This window comes from Lagopus leucura, unplaced genomic scaffold (assembly GCF_019238085.1).
Source record: "Lagopus leucura isolate 7727_CA_CO unplaced genomic scaffold, USGS_WTPT01 Super-Scaffold_100004, whole genome shotgun sequence".
Taxonomy (NCBI): Eukaryota; Metazoa; Chordata; class Aves; order Galliformes; family Phasianidae; genus Lagopus; species Lagopus leucura.
Window position 1 is genome coordinate 7822807 of NW_024962264.1, and position 16780 is coordinate 7839586.

Genomic DNA, 16780 nt, shown 5'->3' on the forward strand with positions numbered 1-16780 from the left:
GAATTTTTATTTGCATGCTAGTGGATATTATCATTTCTTATACACAGATTTTAAGGCTGGAGGATAAACTCAGATAATACAGGTTCATAAGCGGTATAATAATGGCTATCATCTCAACTATTTCATTAAATGATCCCATTGTATCTCTCGTATTTTCTGATCAGATTCTAAATTATGATGTGTAAAAAGTGCAATGGCATGTAGAAAATATTGGTAGTCGCAGTAGGCAAGCAAGAAGATTACACAGATGAATGGAAGAAAGGCAGAAGTATGACAGTATCAGAAAAAATAAAGTCAGGCTACCAAAAAGCTGGAAGGCACAGTACATTTTTTCCCTTTCAGAGTGATAGAAACTATTTTCTATACTTCATTAGTATAAGCAGTTATTACATTCTATAGATTCTCCAGGATAGCTTACTTGCTAGAGGAACCGGGCATATGGAATTATTATTCCAAACCAAATGGGATGCTGTACTTAAGATTTAACCTTTAACATTAAAGCACAGAAAAAACTTTTTGGTAAGAAACAGATCATTTTGGTGAATGGACTTTATTTATTGTGCTACATACACCCACAGAAAGATCTTTAGTTTCTTTCAAGTGTATTGGTTCCTGTCATCTTTCTTCATTTAAAATGACAGTTCAGATCTTAGATAAGGAGGCAAAACTTTACCAGAGTTAATTGCAATAGGAGGATGTTGCAATAAGCAATTAATTTTTTTCAATTAAAATATGCAAATAAATAAGCAAATGGCTTATATATTTTCTTAGATTTTTTCTCAGATTATGATAGTACAAAACACACATGGAAAGCAATAACAAATATATTTTCAAAGACCACTTTTCCTAATTTTTCACAGGTGTTAGTAACTGTTTTAACTATTCCTACAGTATTTACATGAGATGGCATTAAAAAGACAATTAAGTCAAACTAATATCTTTGTTGTCTCCTATGTGCAGGTTAGGCTAATGTATAGGAACTGCTGAGCCTCTGATTGATCACCTTAGGTGAGCACTGAGTCAGCTGTGGGAGCACAGGTGAGGGTAATTCAGCTGTGTGACCAGAAGGAGTGGAGCCTGGCTCCACCTGTCCTAGACACCATTTAAGGGCTGGCTAGCAGTGAAGAAGGTTCTTTTTCTCTGGATATTGCTCCTTGTGGAGTTTCCTGTGAGCCTGCTACACTGGTGAGTACTTTCCATTTTCTCTGGTTTTATTTTTCAATATGATAATCTTACTAGCCTAGCTTCTCTGTGTTCTATGCAGCATCTGTATACTCACTGATCATACAGCTAACAATGACAAATTTGTGTTAGCTCAGTGTACCAAGTGCCAAAATTCTTGTGAACCCAGTTTGGTCAATTTGTTTAAAAGCAGTACAATCTGATCACCAAATAATGAAAAGGTTCTTCTTTTTGGTTGCCAATACTGATGTTAAGAGGATGAAGAGGGAAGATTTAGGGCATGGAAAATAAATCTCTTTTCTTCCCCTCACAGAAGTAATAATAACAATAATACCCCCTTCAAGCTATAAATCAGATTTGAAATAATATATGCAGGATTTTCTCTCTCTCTCTCTCTCTCTTTTTATATATATATTTAGCTCCATCACACAGAACACCTTAATACTATTCTTCATTTTTATTCTTAGTAGATAAAAATGCAGATATGTGGCTTTTCATTTTTAATTAAAATAAAAAGCATATTGCTCAAAACTTGCTCTTAAGTATTTTGCCTGAAAAGCAACGTGTTCCCAGTATGTGACTGAAATTTATAAATAAGTAGCATAGGCCAATAGAACATAGCTAAGCATTGAAAGAAAAACAGTAAGACTTTTTTTCTCAGCATTAATACTTAAAAGGGCTAATTCAAGCAGTAGTTCGTGTTAGTTTCAGCTCCTCATTTCTTGTACCTTAGTTACAAAGAAGTACTGTAGCATCACATCTTTATGTCACTTGATCCAAATGCAAAATTAAGTAAAACTTCACTGTGGAAAGTAGACCTGGTTATTAAGTATTTCTGCTAAAATTTTTCTAATTAGTTACACATGCGTGGAAAACAGCTTTGGTAATCAAACTTGTATATAAAGGGATTTATTTCTCTTGGTTTAAATTATTTGTTTCACTTTTTTCTTTATTTGTCCTTTTATTTTTTTTTAGGAACGTAGTACGAAACAATAGCAGGCAATGAATAATGGTGGCTGATGGAATCATTACTTAGTTCTACTCAGAATTTTAAAACTGGAAAATAAATCTTCACAATTCTTTAATGCTAGCATATGATGCAAAGAACTACAGAAATTAGATAAAGTTTTGGATTTACTCAAACACATGTAAGACATTGACTGATTGTAAGTTAAGGGATGGTGCAAGTTGTTAAAAATTCTGCAATGTCAGATGAATTTAGGAGAATGTAAATTCAAGTAATCATACAGTGATATTCAATCAGAAATATTACCTGAAAAAGAAAAAAGATAAAAATTCCTTTTTGGAGCCAGTTAAAATTGTTAATGACATGTCGAATTTGTTAAAAGAAAATTTCTGTTCTGAGTGATAACTGTGGAAGGACACATTGACAAGACTTCAAATCAGTTTATTTGTAACATCCATGATGTTTAAATCACTGTAAAGATTATGGAAGAATGTCATTAATGCTTTGTAAAATTTTTGAGTGTTAGGAATTTTTACATTTACATACATACACGTCATATTACATTTACCTTTCTTTTCTTCAGGGTTAGCTGAACATGATGAATAGCAGATAAATTCTGCAGTCAATTCCTAAGGCTGAACTTCAACTTTACCTTCACAGTTTGTCAGGGCTTGAATGGATTTCACCAATATCTGTATTAGAAGCTTTATGATTGCCTTTCTCAAATCAATAGATATATATTCTTATGAGTATTGTAGCTTTTTAAAACAAGCCAAGAGTATGTACATGCAATGTCAGTTTGCTTAATGAACAAATTTCTAATGTCTTACTTTTTTGGGGTGTCAAGACAAGATGCCACAAAGGTTAAGGGAAAAAGAAAACAACAAATGACAATACAACCAACCAAAACAAACCAAAAATCCAGAAGCCCTGATCTTTATTATTGTTGCTGTTAGCCATAAATATTTAACCCATACTGCTGGAGATGATGTCTTCTGTGTTACAATATACAGAAATGACTAAAGATTCGTGATTATTTTGAAGGCATCAGAGCCATCTAGCTTCAAATCTCACTTGACTTATCCGTATTCTGAACACATAAGGACTCCTTGATTTAAAAACATACTGGATGCATCTCAGAGGAAAAGGGCTCCTATGCCGGGGAACAGTGTTCTTTGCATCTACAGATAAAAAGAGCAGCTTCAGTCCTAAAAATCATCTTGAACTCCAGCAGTGCCGAGCACCAAAGGAATCAGCACAGGAATTCGCAGCAAACTAAGGGAGCGCAGCAGCCATTTGCTTCTCCCTTATTATGCTAATCATATTACCACAAACAATGAAGCCAGGAAAACACTGCAGTAGCATGGTTCTTGGCTTCCTAAAGTATCATTAGGAAACACAGTTGTTGTTACCTTGAGCAGATTACAAAGGCTATGCTACTTTAGACCACTCACTGGTTTTGAACTAGTCATTTGGATATGCAAATATCACTATAGGCTAGGTTATTTGGTTCCTGTTTAAATATTGGTCATAAATTTATGTAACTCTATTGCATCATTTCTACAAATTTTTTAAGGAGTTTTAGAAATACATGAAACACTAGTTCAGAACACTTTCGTTGAATTCTAATGCATTTTCTCATATAATTCATAACGTACTCTCTGCCAAAAAGCCTAAGCAGAAGCCCATTGGATAGGCAGTACTACAGAATAATATAGCAGCAAAAGGATGTCTTGACAACTTGTAATGCTAAGGTGATACCTCATATCTAACAATGGATCAATCCTTTACTAGCTAAGCCTAATGAAAAAAAGCATTTTCTAAGAGATAAATCAAATTGTAAATTCACGTTCGTATCTGACACTCTGCTTTGGATGTGTATGCTGAAAGCTACCTGATAACATTCTGTGATTTAGTGCAGCCTACGTAAATATGCAGGAGACCAAAAAAGTTTCATCTACTATTTAGTCTTTTGATAAAGTAAATTTAAATAATGGCTTGGGCAAAAACCTTTTCACTTAAATCTGTTAAGCAACCCACATGATAGGTTCACTACACCATGGTGACAAAAGTCTGGAGACACTGTTGCAATGCTTCTCTACAGACAGCTAGTAAAACAAATCTGTAAGAACTACTGATGTGTAAGATCTTACTGTGTTGTATGTTTCACAGCTGTTAGCATTTTCCTTGTTGCTTTCTGTTTTACAATTACAACCCACAGGTGACCTGTGAAGCTGTATTTGCTTTCTTACAAAGGAATCAACATTACCACAAAATAACTCAGCACGTGAATCTCACTGTTATGGTTCATAGACACGTTTCACTGGTCATGGAGATGTCTCTAAAAGATTTTGACAGACTAAATTGAGTAAATAAGATGAATAGATCACACAAAACCAAAATAATGCTTTCCATCTTTTAACTACAAGAGGAGTCTATTTCTCAGAAAAACTTTATACCTTATTACAGCATATATCTTTCTCAGATATCTTGCTTCTTCCTTCTGCATGTACTGCGTTAGCTCCAACCATACAGAGTTCCGTGTAAGCTGCTGTCACATTATTTACAGAGATTCCATGAGACAACCTAAGTCAGGTCGTACCTTATGGGAAAATTGAAACAGCTTCATTAAATATCGTAAATAAACAAGAGCAAAACTAGCAAGTATCCAATAATTTTTTTTACTCCCTATTCCTCAGCTGGTCTTGAGAATCTGGTGAAAGATGTGAAGGAAGAAGGAGCTAGGGTGCATGTAATTCTGGCTGTTTACAATGGTGCTAACTGAATGTGTTACATACACTTCCCAGGAAGCCGCGGCTATAATCATGTAGATCTAGGTACATACAAGAGCGAACATCTGGTATAAACTGATGTTGAAAAATAGTAATAATATCAAAAGAAAAAAGACTAATGGTTACTGAAGACATATCAAGACAATATTAAGTAGAAACAACCATGGTAACTTCTAATTTGTGCAGCAGCTCATCTGTAGCCAGCATGAAATTACTAGTTGCAAAGATTTTACTACAGAAACTTTTATGTTTTCCCTCATCGCTGGTATCTCTTTCTATATGAAAATAATAGTAGAAAAGTATTTATTTACTGACAAAGTGATCACCATATGTGAGGTCCTATCATTGCATTTTAAGTAAGCATACTGCAGTGTGAATGCTCAGATGGGCTTCTTCTCAAAAACTATATGCCTTGAGTGTGTGGAGGCATATGCATAAAAAAACTATTTAGAGAAGCTTGTCACAACATCCTGAAGCATTCTTATTTCCTCGAGCTAGTTTATTGTACAGACTTCTAAGATAAAATTTCAAATACCATAATTTTTTCTAGGCTTATTAAGACTGCACTACAAATAGCTGACCTGGATTTCACAAGTATTCTTACACAGCTCTCATGGATTTCAACCCAAGCAGTGTCTGTTCAGTGTTTGTGAAAATGGGACCAAATGCAAATATGAAAGTGTAGAACTATATCCTTTAAAGCTATCTAAGTTAGAATTGACATTGAAAGCCATTTGTTAGGAATCAGGATTAGGATTAAGGTATGTTTGGTCTCTTTTTTTTTTTTTTTTTAATAGAATAAAATGTGCTTTTTTGTGGGGGAAAAAAAAAGCTATTCATTTTGTACTGAGATTTTGATTGAATTTCCCTTGTTGATCGGATATTTAACACTTAACACTTGGAAATTACAGCTCTTCTCAATGCTCCTTTTATTTAGCTCATGTCCCCTTTAATAGAAAGCTAATAATATTTACGACATATTTATGTTAAAATCATAGACCCAAGAATTCATTCACAATTCCCTCTTTTATATAATTATGATGTTTGTGAAAAACGCAGATGCGTCATTGAATGTGCATATTTAAAATGATGTGATTGTATTCACATCTGTACAATACTTAAGCCTTATAATACATACAAATAGGGTCCTCAAGCTACTATGAAATGCCTAACACCTGGCAGATGAGATAGCAGCTCAAAATAATTTAAATACTGTATATTAATTCACTTTTCTGAGGCAGTTAGGCTATGTAATTGCTAAGCCATAAACTTGAAAATACGACTGCATAAAACATTCCCCCTTAGATATATCTGACAGAACACATAGGTAATGTTTAAACATTTGTACTTGATGTCTTAGGCCTTCACATAGGCTTTCTTCATCATCTTAATTACTCTTTTCTGTTTCCTTTTCATACCCTTTTGCTTTCTGATGCCATTTGCCCGGCCAATTACGTGGCATCCTCTTATTTTTTCGATTAGTTCTCTTCTCCGTTATGTTTTCTCTCACTTTTCTTCATTTTGTTCTGACAATTTCATCTTGTGCTTTCTACGTTCCTTTTAGTATATCTGTAGGAGAATGAGTGCTATTAGTTGGTAATATCACCTGAGTCTAAATTGTGTTTGCATCTAATGAATGAAGTTAAGCTTCTATGCCATTCTAGTGGCCGTGTCAGATGGTCTCACACTGACTTAGTAAGTTTTGTGCATCTGCTCCAGATTGAAGTGGGATGAATAAGTATTGCAGCTTGCTGTTGGGCATTTTACACAGTTTCAGCTGCGCTTGTATAAAGCTCTTTCCTGTACTTATGATTTTCCATGTAAATATTCAAAAGAGCACAATACTAAGATGAATAACTGGGCAGACAGAGAGGGAAGAGTGGGATCTGAAGAAAAATATGGTCTACAAGTTGGTACATGAAATCTTTATCTGGGGCTTTTGTTATCGGACACATAAACATGGATGTTTGATACAGTGTTTCAACACTGATTCCAATTTAGCTCTTTAAAAGTGAATGATCGAATTAACATTATATATCAGAAGAGATATAAATATTAAGTGTGTTGTTGTATTTTTACATCATTTTACATCGCACAAAATACTCACAGAGTGATGGCAATTATGCTAGACTCCAGGAACCTTACATGTAGTTTTTATGCCTCCCTTTTGAGTGTGGCAGGACAGATACTATGGTGATCACACTTAAACTCTTCAGTGAATCATTTTTCCTAATGGAAAAGTGTTAGTGAAAGTGTGACTGCTGGAAAAATGTCAACTTTACAAAAAATGAGACATTTCATTCAAAATAAGTCAGTTTTGACATAACATCCACTGGGGAAGAAGGGAAACTGTGTTAATCATTTAAGAGCTTCACTTGGGATGTCAGAACTAGCACTTGACTATCAGACATCTGGTATGTCTGAAGATTTATTAGCGCTTCATCTTTTTTCTCATCCTCATTTCTCTTCCTTGCCTATGAAATTCAACTCTTTGGTAAGCTCCCACACTCTCCTTAAAAAAAAAAAAAAAAAGTGGGATCATACTTGGAAAGATAAAAATTTTCACAATATACAAACTGTTTCCCATATACCCTCAGATTTAGGCAGTCAAGTGAAACTCACTTCAACTACAACAGGGAGACAGGCTATGTTGTCAATGGGGGAATTATGATGTACTTTTTTAAAAATAATATCCTAAAATTTGTAAACTACACTGTATAGGGATGTTTGTCCAATACAAGGAAACTCTTGCAGAATTCTCTTAAAGATACATATACTTTTTGGTAAGTTTTCCCAATATCTGCTCAGTGGGAAAAAAAATCTCTACTGGCTGCTGAAAAACTGCATAGCTTAATTAAATACGCATAAAATTATACTACTCTTACCTTAAGGAAAAAGAAAGAAAGGAAAAAAAAGTTGATTTTTGAGCACTGTAGTACTGAAAGTATGGAAGGTATGTAGGGTACTGGACCTCGGGCAGCAATCTTTCAAATAATTCCACCTATATTGTTCTCTTGTTTGAGTCAGAACACATGCTGTATACAATTCTTTCCTTGCGTGTGTTTTACAAGCAACTGTTGCTACATGTGTGTCAGTTCAAATATTTTAATATGTATGCACACACACACTAAGTAATAACTATTCTGCTGTTCTCTTACCAATGTAAGTAGTATATTCTAATAAAGTGTATTTTAAAAGCTTTATCCTAAAAAATCCATGTTATTACATAATGTGGATTATTACCCATTAAAATAATGAAATCAATCACTGAAACTGCAGCGGAGTTTGTGGCTGTAGTTGTATATGTACATGCTAGTTATAAAAGAAAGTATGCATTTATAAAAATGGGCCATTTGGGTGATTAAGCAGATGTGCTCTCTGGCCTGTATCAGGACAAATTTCTGAAATGAACAGTCATCTGCTTCTGCAGATGGACAGTGCTGAGGGAGGGTTGGACCTTTCCCGTTGCTCATTGTAAACAACCTCAGCCCCAGAGAGGCACAGAACGATCTCTAGTGATTAACTGTTGTCATAGGAGCAACATACTGTAAAATGAATGTAATGTCTCTGAGCATATAGTAACTGGCCTGTCTCATACGTGCATGCACAGAGTATTATTCTGAATGATTTTCACACATACTGATAATGTAAAAGTAACTTTCCATTTTTGTATTCAGTAAGAAACAACAGCATAGTTTATGGTCTTAAAGAAGATTGTTTAACTATCATTTTCTTTCCCATATGTAAAAAGAGGAAGAAACCATCATACAGTTAGTCAAAAGAACACTGATACTGATAAATAATTTACTGCTTTAAATGATGGTTATTGAGCTAGGGAAATAAACTTCATTATCACCAGATAGGAAGAAATATGGTACAAACAAGAAAGAATTAGCAATCTGCTGTTTTACCACCTGATCACCTGAGTGCAGTGAACAGCAGTCTGTATTATGGATAACCATAGTGTCATAAATGATCAGTTGTCATTTACAGTAAGTTTGTCCAAAACCAGAATGTAACTTTCCAAAAGTAAAATAATAATAATAATAAGCTCTGCTTTGGAGAATGAAGACAGCTCTTTAAGTCTGAGATGCCAAACAAGCAAATAAAAACAACACTCACCACACTGCTTTTTTGGAATGAATTTATAGTGCATTTGTATAATTAAAAAAAAGTACTGTACAACTCAGAGTACTAACAAATGAATTAAGGGAGACTGCATTTAATCCACAGGGAGTTTGGAATGGTCTTACTGTAGTGGCTTCATTCTGCTCCCTGTGGATGCTCCACAACCAGCTGGGTTGAAAATTTCAGTCAAAATTACAGTTGAAGGCCCCTTGATAGGATACATTAGTAAACAATAAGGGGAGGTTACAATATGCATTTATGTCTTTACATTCAGAGATCAAGTAAACCAGCAGACAGAATGTTACAACAGAACAAATAAAAAGACAGTACTTCTGCTTGAGGCAACTTTCCTTTTTCAACGTTTTTCCCTGGACATATTTATTTTTTCAAAGGATAAAATTAACAAATAAATGGCAACTAGTTTAAATATATTTAAATAATCAAGCATAAATAAGGATAGCCTTCTCAAAATTATAGCTGGAAATAATTTGATTTACTACAGTCAATGCCTATTCAGCAGTTTCAGATTTATAGCTACTATCCCTAGGTAGTAAAGCAAACGTGGCAGGTGAACGTAACAAGCGAGACATTTCAAGCGATACAGTAACTTAAAACCTGAGAAAAGATTCAGAACTGCATGCGTGGATACGTGTAACATTCTTCGTAAGCTTGAATGGTGCACCTGCAGGCTATGAAACCATCATCTAGTAATATATTCTTAACAAGAAGTTCCATCTTTTTGAATATTCTTGTTTTATGAAAAAAATAGTTATTCTATTTATGGAAGGCATTCTAGATTGAGTGCTCTCTATTTGTAGGAAAAAAACAGAAGTTCCTTAAAGACTCATTAAAACAACTAGAAAAAGTATATATATCCTCTCGAAAGAGTAGGAAACAAATGTAACACAATCTTTCACTAGAATTCTTTGGCCAGTGTGAGGCTGGTAGCACTCGTCAGTCCATTATGTTGCCAAAGAGGAAAGGTGCTATCTGAAACTACAGTAGTGCAACAGCACTGATATATGACAGGTCTGATGGCAGATGATCAAGCCTTGCTGCTAAATACATTCTCATCTCTTTTCTGCTAGCATAAAGAGAGGCTGTAGAGGGATCTCCTGGAGAAGGACTGTTATCTCAGACAATCTTCACACTTCACATTTAAGACTTCACTTACAAGTCTAGGGAGAAAATGCTGTAAGTAACTACTGAATTTTACTTGTGGTTTGAATAATTTTTTAAAGACTTGATAGGAGAAGAACTACTTAAACAGAAATGGGAATACAAAAAGGTTTCTTTTGTTTTAAATGCATCGTGTTTAAAAGCATGTTTTCTTCAGTAGTATATTTGGCATGCCACCTTGTTACACAGCTGAATTCTACCGTATGATCAGATTCTAAAGTTTATACAAGAATGATTAAGTTTTCAAAAACACTTGGTGTTATGCAACCTCTGTTTTCTTTGGAATCAGTGATACAAACCAGAGTGCTTCCAACTGAAATATTAATTAAGCAACTACTACGTTTTCTGAGAATTTTACAATAAGAACAGGAAATGTAACAAAATCTGCAAGACCTCACCTATGCTTTTACAGAAGACTTGGGACAGTATCTCCATGAAAGTTTACCTGTGCTCTCCTTTTTGCTGCCTCTGGGTTTCCATTCTGATCTACACATATTGATCATTTACTTGTTTAATTCTTTCAGTTTCAGGTCAACCTTGATGTAGCCCTTAGAAGCTAGCAACAATATAATCAGATTTGTAAGAATATCTATTCTTCTCAGAAAAGTAAGGTCCAAGAGACCATATGTATTGTCTGTCTTTCGCACTGCACTTAGCCTTTCCACAACAGGCTGGATTCCCTAAATTAGGACTGGTAATACTCTCCAGCCTATAAGAAACCAATTACTTTTACGGAGCAGAAAGAAAATAGACCTGATCAGCTAATTAGCACTTGGTTGAGGACAAAGGATAGTAAGCAATGCTTGGCAAGTCAACAGCTTTTGATAGTCTTTTTGAATAATGACATGAAACTGCACCTTTTTAAAGAGCTGTCTTAATGTTTTATTTATTGTTCATTGATGATAGTCTAGTTTACTCTGATAACTTAACTTCCTCTGATATCTACAGTGGATTTAAGCAAGGGTTAAATTTGGCCTTGAGTGTCCTATGGCTCACAGTGAGAATGACCCACCTTTTCTGGCATTTGTTGTATTATGCAGAGAAGTGTGACTTTCTTCTCTTTTGGGAGTCTTTTGAACTTGTATAAAACAGCTATTCCCAAGTGATTACTCCCTTTCTCAATCGATGCAACAAAAGATTATCACATAAAAAAGAATCCCACCGTGATTTTTCTTTTGAACACAGGCAATGCTGAAAACATGCGTGCAAAAGCTGTCATCTCTTGCCCCTCTCTGATATGTGTTAGCTCCATGGGATAGTAAAAGAAAAGAAGCACATTAAAGCTTTCTACATTATTGGGGTGAATCACTTTTTTTATTATTGTAAGGATAGCATTGATAACTGGAGAAAAGGAAGAACGTAACTGCAGTTCACCTAATCACTGCAATAATGCAAAGTCTAGAAGGGAGTTTAGAGGAAAAAATTAAATAAAATTCAATTTGTCAATAAGTGGTGGTTACCTCACATTTCTTTGCCAATCCAAATAGTAAAGCAAATGTTTTTTAGGCTTTTTCTCCTTCCTTTTCCTGTCTGAGAATCTTTGGTTTTTGATTATGATTTCTGCACATCTACATGTAGACAAAAATAGAATACCTATTGAAAGTATGGTTTACTGAGCAGAGTTTGTTTAACTTAAAACTGTATCTATGTATCACCTATGTCTAACATGACTAGTGGAACGTAGTCTGACAGCGTCTCCGTTTCTGTGCCGGCCGTTCGTTGGAAAATTTGTGAGAACAAGTAACGTTTTCCAAAAGAGATCCTCTACTACAGTGAAGTAACTGTAAGGGAACAGAACTTACTCCTGAATTCAAACAATTTGAGAGGCTTTTGTAAGAAAAGGCCTTTACGTAAGTTTACACCTTAGTAGGTCATCAGACTGATACCAAGTTTGAATGTAGCCACCTCCTGCCTTCGGGCCCACATTATAAATGCTGCTTGTGTGCTTTAGCTGTTTAACTGTAAAACAATAATTCCCAAAGCTGTGGTGGGACCACCAGGATGACTGTCTTCCATGAGGTGACACTGACAGCACCAGATTTTCCCTGGCTCAATACTACTGCTCAAACCACAGCTTGTACTTCTTTCTTCTCAGATGTTCATATCAACAGAAAATGGAGGATGATTCAGTTTGCAGTTTCGTAAGCTGTGCAATTTGGACATCTTCATAAGGAGATAGATGAGGTCAGTATACTCTCCTTCATACGAGGGAAATTCTGGAGCCCAGCTTGCTTGTTCTTCAGCAGATTTTTTATTAAATAGGTTGCTTTACAAGAGCTGGGGAAATTTTTTCCCTTGCTTTGTTTTGGGTTGGTGTCAATGCTTTTGGTCGTTATTAGCTTTGACTTGAGGATCTCAAGGCCTAATTTATTAGCTCTCTCAGCAGATTTAAAGAGGTTTAAACTTTAGGAATACAGCTTAAGTGTCTACATCCTACATGACCTTAAATATCTATAAGATAGAACTGTAAGTTTTTGGAGCATGTGCAGCAATCTAGCTTTATTTACCTACAATACATAGACATTTGCAGACCATAACTTTTTAAACTGCAGTGGGCTGAAACAACCTGGAATAAAGCCATTCCAATTTCATAAGTTCTTCACTATTTATCGCAGTGGCAGACAGAAGAAATGCACCTTTATCAGAGCCTATTTTTAAGAAGTTCACTTTTCACTGTCATAGAATAAGAAATTAGAGTAACCGTGTGCTTTTCAGTGTTTTGAAAACTGGTGATGAATAAGCATTTTTAAACTGTTTCTCAAATGTAATTTTACGGACATAATTTGTTTTCTAATATTAGAGATGTGATTTTGTTTGGTCTAGCTGAACTGCTAAAATTAAAGCAGCACATAGCAGGTATTCTCCAAATTGACAAAATTATTTGAGTCTGAAAAAAAAATGCAGATTTCTAACTCAAGATTGCAGTATCAATAGAAAAAAAAAAAAAAGGCATTTTTAGTACTAAGAAATCTATGGCTAAATTCCAATAATTCTGGATATTTTGATTTTGATATGTGTGCTAAAATGAGGCAGGATAAAATTATTCTTCCTATGTAAAATCATATAGAAGCATTATCAATTTTATTTTCCCATCGGTAAAACAAAATAGCAGCATAACAAAATGCCAGCATTCTTCTAATTACTGGTTAGACACCTGCATTTGAGATGAGAGCTTTGTATTGGTAATTTTATCAATTGCCGTCGTGTGTCTAAACTGCTGTAGTGAAGAAGGTGACTGAGAAGTTTATGTTTGACAGCTGTTACACCATCTGGCATCTTTGACTTCCATGACCCTTTGCAATCTGGCTTTCAGCCTAGGTAAGGTACAAAGACTGAACTGGCTTAATTGGTCTGTGATCTCTTCTTGGCAAAATACAGAGGTCAAGTTTCCACACTGATTATTCTAGATTTGTCAGCAACCTTTGTTAACACGAACCATTAAGTTTTGTTGACTCGTTTGCAGACGCTGGCAAGGATGGCCAAATATCAGTGTAGTGACTCTGCTCTCTCCTCTATAGGAGGTCTCAGAGGGTGATGTTGGACAATTGCTCATCTGCCCAGAGGATTCTCATGAGTAAGTTTTTCCACCATTACACTCTGTTGTCTTTCTTGTTCAGTGTTTACATGAAGCTTCTCAGGGACAGAGCAAGATATTTGGGGCTGTCATTTTATCAAAGGAAATAAATGAAATTTATCTTTGCCCCTTGTGCTTTTTAAGTGTGCTTTTTCTTCCGATGAATACAGTCAAGTTGATCCACCTTCCAGCTTCTGGCTAGCATGAAGATCAGGGCAGGCAAATAGATTTAAATTTTATTCATGCTCCTTAAATATTTAGAAGAAAGCTATTGTATAGGAATTGGTAGGTCATGGCCTGAAGCTGTGAATGAGAGCCAAGTGAGATAGTGTGGCTAACCAATGGAGATCAGGTGCAGCGCTGCATCCTGGGACTGCCCCCCTCACCCTCATTAAATGCTTCGCAGCTGGTTAGCAGTCAAGGGAGCAGCATTTTTGTTTGGAAGATGTACATTTCTTCAGGCTTCATGGGCCTTTGGAAGGGGTAAGTCACATTTCCTGTATTGTTTTTTCAAGTAAATCTCAGTGAATACCTGTACTAGTGTGTTGTTCTGTAGATGGCACTGTCATCATCTTCAGTTAAACACTTCATAGCTATACATGAGTGTGGAAAATTGAGGCAGGCTTGAAAGCTGGAAGATCATAGCTGTAGGTTTACCATTCAAAAGAATTCTTTGGTTCAGCTATACAGGAGCATAGATCAGAAAACTGCAAGAGAACTGCTAATAATACTACTTAAAATGAGCAGACATTAAAACAATTTGTTAGTTTACAAGGGATACTTCAGTTTGTAAATATTAATTTATCTTTTTATTCTATTATTGTCTTCTCATCAAACTCTAAAATACTTGTACCATATTAGGGTATAAGGAGTAGTATAGATGAGCATTTCTGGGGGGTTGATTAAGCACATACCTGATTTGCAAACCAGGAAGTAGTGAATGATTTTTTATTTATTTATTTATTTTTACTTATAATCCCGTTCAGGTAGTTCAAGCAAGATTCTCACTTTCATTTTTTTCCCCCACTGCCAAGGGAGGAAAAAAGACAGCAACCATGGTTTTCAACAAAAGCAGAACATAGCTACTCAAATTATGAATTAAGAGTTTACTTTTTTTTTTCTGACCTCATTCTCAATCTTTCTTCTTGTAATCTGGTCCCGAGGGTGCAAGTTAAAGGGGAAAAAAAAATAATAACATTAAAATCTCACCTCGTTATGTTTGATTTAATATTTTCAGCTATTTATCTGATAGGAACTGCAGTAGGAATAGAATTTTCTATCACTGTGCATATAACTTCAATAAAGATACTATTTCCCCTTTTTGCTTATAAGAATGCTACACTGTAGTTACAATAGCTCATAACTTTTTTTTCTTTAATAGGCCCATTAAAGCCAGTGTTATGTCTAGAAATAAATTAGAGTTCTCTAACGTAATGTTTTTGGCATTAGTGTTTGGGTTGTTTCTTCTCACTTTCGGAAGCTTTTAAACTGTCAAGTAAAAACTTCCCTTGTTATCAACATTAGTTTGACTTATTCAAAATTTTAATCTTCCTTTCTCTGCTTGTGTAGATGTGTTACACTACCCTCATTCATCTAGAGCCCTATTGATGCAGTGATCATTTTGAAGTATTAAGAAATTCTCAAGGAGTCTAGCTGGTACAATTCATCATTTCATCCTGATTTAGATGTGCAGTTTATTTACTCTAAGAAACTTGTTTTACTCCAGACCTACTTGTTCCTTAGTCTTATTTTAGTTGTCTTAATAGTTAATAGTAATTGCTTTGAGTGCACATTTACCGGTAACTTAAATGTGAATGCAAAGGCGTTAAACATTTCAGGCTCACTTATTTCACCCAGTACTTCTTTATTCAACTGGTTAGGCAATAGACACATACTTTCTATTGTCTTCCCCTATTTTCAAATGCAATTTCAGATTATTTCTGGAGTCCTCATCATTCCTTAACTTGCTCTCATGTGCTTATGTCATTGCTTTACATCTATTCCTAAAAATATCTCTTTTCATATCCCTCTCTAATTATATTTCAATTTTCAGGTCAACGAAAGGCCCTGGTAAATACATGATTAGTGTTGTGATCTCCTTCTCAACATCAGAACAGGCCATTATCGTACCTTCAGTATGTTCCCGTTCCAAAATTGCCATCCGGCAAACCTGCTTTCCTGTATTCTCAACAGGATAGTTTCCTCATTAAATTCTTGTGCCAACTTTGTATCTTCACAGATCTGTATATTTCCTTTTTATTTTAACTGCCAAATTCTACATTTTTCAATTTTTTTTCTTTGAATATAGTGTTCCACAGTCCTTTACATCTTAACTGCTGACCTCATCCTTAGTTGTAACTAACTCCTCAAAAACTAGAACAGCTTCCTCTTATGTCTTATTCACAAAACTAGAACTATTCACGCTCTTCATGAACTTGTGTCATGAACTTCAGCAACTTCTTGTGCGTTAGAGTTTCTTCTATTGCCAAGATCATACGAATAAAAAATGAATAAAAAATTATACCCACAACCAAGCTGCACCATTGAGCAAATTATAGAATTTTGTGCAGATCTTTAATAACACCTTTTAGCAGTGAAGTCTCTTTTTTTAAAATAGCTTTTAAAATTAAAAAATCGAGATGCAGAAAGCAAAATGAAAATAAAGAACAGAGTGCTTCCAGTAATGAAGACGGTTATTTCTCATAGCATTAGGTGAGAAAGTTGAGGTGGTTTTTTTTTTTTTTTGGGAGGGAGGGAGGGAGGAAGGAAAGGCAAAACTGCAGTATGAACCTAAGACAGGATAATTTATTTGTTTATTTATTCATTCATTTAGTGCAGTCTGTCCCTATGCGTTTCTTTAGCAATGGGGAACTATAACAGGGCCCGGGTGAACTCAAAAAATAAAAGGTGATAAGTAATTAAGCACCATCTTTGTCTTCAGCCTGTGTGATCTGCTCG

At 35.1% G+C, this 16780-nt stretch overlaps 1 long non-coding RNA gene across 2 annotated transcripts; it reads left to right on the forward strand.

Annotated features, from left to right (window-relative positions):
• Nucleotides 1-1148: 1148 nt before the first annotated feature.
• LOC122180473 lies at nt 1149-16256 on the forward strand. Of its 2 annotated transcripts, XR_006179095.1 has the most exons (6): nt 1149-1185; nt 10158-10263; nt 12344-12432; nt 13767-13822; nt 14229-14305; nt 15876-16256. It is a non-coding gene; the product is annotated as an uncharacterized LOC122180473 (long non-coding RNA). The 2 variants fall into 2 exon arrangements; XR_006179094.1 differs by lacking the exon at nt 14229-14305.
• Nucleotides 16257-16780: the final 524 nt, after the last annotated feature.